This window comes from Dromiciops gliroides, chromosome 1 (genome assembly GCF_019393635.1).
Source record: "Dromiciops gliroides isolate mDroGli1 chromosome 1, mDroGli1.pri, whole genome shotgun sequence".
Lineage (NCBI taxonomy): Eukaryota > Metazoa > Chordata > Mammalia > Microbiotheria > Microbiotheriidae > Dromiciops > Dromiciops gliroides.
Genome location: NC_057861.1, coordinates 229,435,057 through 229,438,811, shown reverse-complemented (window position 1 = coordinate 229,438,811; position 3,755 = coordinate 229,435,057). Strand labels below are relative to the sequence as shown.

Sequence of the window (3,755 nt, the reverse complement as noted above, 5' to 3'; positions counted from 1 at the left end):
CTTACCCACCCTGGCTCAAGGAAAGGGAGGAGGGCATGCAAGCCACCTGGGGCACGCCCTGACTCTAGTAAGCAATCAAAAGGGCTAAAGAACTTGAAAAGGGGGTTTCAGAAGCCTCTCGTTTTACAAATTAGGAAACTGATGTCCAAAGAGGTTGTATGACCTGTCCAATGTCACTGCAAATAGCACCCCCCGCCAAGTGACTAAACCATATAACCTGTAAAAATGGGGCAGGGATCTACATCATCCACCAATAGTGTGAAGTTCATGAACCATACTGACCAGGCTTGAAAAGAAGCTTGGAAGAGGGAATTAACAAAGAATAAGAAACAACGAATGATGGTACGAGCTACAGTACTAAAGATGAAGGATCCCAAACAGATTACAGGGGACATGGAGACAATGGATGAGATGGAGTTCAATCCAGTACAGCAGCCACACCTAAATGAAAACGTGATAAAAGAAAAAAAAAAGCTTCATGAAGCTTTTCCACAAGTTCTCCCACTCTATGAAAAGGAAAATCCAGATTTCTACAAAGAATTTTGAAGGTTAAAGGTGGAATATGAGCAGAAAACGGTCCAGTTCAGCCACTGTTTTGATGCTGTAAAGAATGCTCAGCATGTTGAAGTGGAAAACATCCTTGCCAGATATGCCTCATGCTCCTACTAACATCTTGCTCCAGGACATCCCATTACCTGGGGCACAGCCACCCTCTATTCTCAAAAAACTTCTGCCTATGGGCCTCCTGCCAGGGCAATTTCTATAATTATTTTTCTTGGACATGGTGTTCCTTGTTTGCCTCTTGACCACCTGGACCAACCCCTGGGCCACCTCCTCCTGTGATAAAATAATCAAATTTGGCAGACATCCAGCAGTCCCACCTGATTGATTAAGCTTTGTTTGAATTGGGTGAGTATGAGAAACTAAGTACCTACTTAAGGATGATTGGATGGGGATCACACCTGGATGGCCGAGTGATATTGTTCTCAGAGGCAGTGTACTACTGATATCAGCAAGAGACCACTCTCAACCAATCAGCTTGAAGGACCTCCCCTTTGGGGGAGGAAGAGAGGAACTAGGAAATGGATGCTCGCTCACAGAAGGAGCCTCTTTTTGGTGATGAATAGGTGCATGGCAGCAGACAGAGAAGAGGAGGGCCCCTTTTAGTTGTTGGGACACCGTCTTGCTGGTGAGAGATTTCACATGGTCTGCTAGGAAAGGAAATTAGTTTCTTTCTCTCTGGCTATACTGAATTAGATATAAGCTAGGATTTCCATGCTATAAGGAATCTGTTTTTAATCTGTTTTCAATCTCTCTCTCTCTCTAACTTATAATATATTTTAATAAATCTTTAAAAGCTTAAACTCTTGCTGAATGTATCAGTAATTTTAGCCAACTTCCCCCTCAAAACTGGGGGGGCAGATTAGGACACACATTTAGATTTTAAACAACACACTCCCCAAGTTCTGCAAATGTATGGCATAAAGTAGGCTTTTGCCTTAGAAATTGCTCCTCATTGGTGAGAGGAGGATGTTTTATATAGTCCAAAACTTGCTCATCAAGGTCATGATGACGATGCTTCCAGCACCAGTGAAGATGAAGGTTATCCTGAAGACCTGGATCAAGATAAGCATGATGACAGCAGCATGACAGTGACAAGTCATATGCTGATAGTAAAGGAGAGGAGTTTATATATCTTGATGAGGGAGGGAGAAAGAAAAATGAGGATAAAAGGTCAGGTCTCAGTGTATGATTTGCTGATGTGCCTGGAAAATCACAAAAGAAAAAGAAAAACATTAAGGGATTAACATCTCTTCAAGCAATGATGCTTAGAATACCAGGTCAGGAAATTACTGAAGAAGGATGAGAAGTAGAGGAATTTTCAGAGGATGACTGAGTCAAAGGATACATTACAGCAGCAGCATAAAGAAGAATCTCATCCTGATGGGGCATTATCTCCTGCTTCCCAACAATGGCAACTACCTCCACAGTCCGTCCCTCCTGCTCAAATACAGGTACCTCCCATGCTGGGGCCACCCCCTCTTGGACAATCACCTGCTCCATCATTACAGCCACCTGGGCCAACCACTGTCCTTCCTCCTGGTCCACCTCCAGGTGCTCCTCCATTCTTTTTTTTTTCAGGGCAATGAGGGTTAAGTGACTTTCCCAGGGTTGTACTGCTATTAAGTGTCAAATGTCTGAGGCTGGATTTGAACTCAAGTTTTCCTGAATCCAGGGCTGGTGCTTTATCTACTGTGCCACCTAGCTGCCCCCTGTTCCTCCATTCTTAAGACCACTTAGAATGTCAGGGATTTGGGGGCCTTTTCCTTGGCTTTTACCTCCTTCCTGGTCCTCCACCACCAGATAGGCCTCTTGGACCACCACCAGGCCTACCTCTGGTTCTTCCTCCTGGTCCTCCTCCACAAGGTGGATCCCTGAGGCTCCTTCCCCCAGCACTTCCAGGCATCCCTCTACCTCATCCTGGTATGTTGTGCCCACCTTTGGTGCCCCCACTTGGACCTGCTCCACCTGGCCTTTTTCTACCAGGTCCCTTGCCAAATGCAGGGGGTTTAAGTACCCTACCTAATTTGATTCAGAGACCCAAAGTGGATGATACCAAAGCAGCCATTGTTGAGAAGAAAGCCACAGCAACTATCAGTGCCAAGCCACAAATCACCAATCCCAAAGCTGAAAGACAAGATTTGTGCCCACTGTGCTAAAGGTTTGACAAGAAAACAAAAAATCAACTGATGTTCCCCAAAGAAAGTGTGGCGTTTAAAATTATATGGGATGCTTATCTACATCCCAAATTTCAGGGAACTTAGCTGGGGTTTCTCATTTATTGCTGTGTATAAATTAGAGGCTACTGCACCAATTTGGGGCATTAAGCATTTATTAAAGTTGATTAAATATTAGTAAAGAGAGAGAGAGAGAGCATATGGATCAGAAAGCTCAGACGCACTATGTACCTAGGATAGAAGAGTGAAAGAGAGCAAGGCACCGGCTACCTCCTCCCATCTGAGCATGTGTGAGTGGAAGCTTCCTGCAGGTCTGGAGGAGAGGTGGCCCTTTCACACTGCTCAAAGATAATTGGCTAGCATGATTCACATCTATTGGTTTACTGAATTTGAGGGTGATTCAGCACAGTGCATGCTGATGTCAGAGTACGGAGCCCTCTGAGGGGAAAAATCCTTCAGGTAGGTGTGGTTTTAATCCCTATTCATCATCCAAGATCCAACCACATTTCCTTTGAAATTCTCCTGACTCTGGGCTAGCCTTAATAAAGGTCTGGCCAGGCTCTCTGCGTCTCATAGAACCCCATTATCTTCTGACAAAAGTTGGGGGGGAGTTACTTTATCCCTTGCTAAAGCAGTTACTAAATCTGGCCCCTCTGCTCCTGCTTCAGTACAAACCAAAGATGATGTGTATGAAGCCTTCATGAAAGAGATGGAGGGACTACTGTGACAGCCTTTGATAACAGGGGAGGTTTTAATGCCACAAATTCATGTTAGAAAACATGGTTCAGGTGCAGCTAGATGGCATAGTGGATAAAGCACTGGGCCTGGAGTCAGGAGGACCTGAGTTCAAATCTGGCCTCAGACGCTTAATACTTACTGGCTGTGTGACCCTGGGCAAGTCACTTAACCCCAATTACCTCACCAAAAACAAAAACAAAAAACATGGCTCAGAGAGGAGGAAATTCTTGTATATTGTACTTGAATGCAGAGGAGTTACCTTTCACTCTGTCAGAGCAT

General features: G+C 44.7%; 1 pseudogene; it reads left to right on the top strand.

The window, feature by feature from the left end:
- Window positions 1-225: 225 nt before the first annotated feature.
- Window positions 226-3,470, top strand: LOC122736344 (annotated as a pseudogene).
- The last annotated feature ends 285 nt before the right edge of the window (window positions 3,471-3,755 follow it).